Source organism: Sinocyclocheilus grahami, unplaced genomic scaffold, assembly GCF_001515645.1.
Source record: "Sinocyclocheilus grahami isolate Dianchi unplaced genomic scaffold, SAMN03320097.WGS_v1.1 scaffold1815.1, whole genome shotgun sequence".
Taxonomy (NCBI): Eukaryota; Metazoa; Chordata; class Actinopteri; order Cypriniformes; family Cyprinidae; genus Sinocyclocheilus; species Sinocyclocheilus grahami.
Window position 1 is genome coordinate 104,181 of NW_015506994.1, and position 210 is coordinate 104,390.

Here is a 210-nt window from a genome sequence, read left to right on the forward strand (position 1 = left end):
TATATATATATATTATTTTTCCCCCCCCTATAAACTTATGAGTTACTATGAAATACCCACACATCTTTTTACACAGCGTAATTCATGTAAAAAAATGTATTACTTTGTGTTTAAAATAAATGAAATTAGAGTTGCACCCAATAATGAATGTAACAGATTATGAAAATACTTCAATTTCATTGTGGATTAGATTCATCTGTGCGCTGTGAA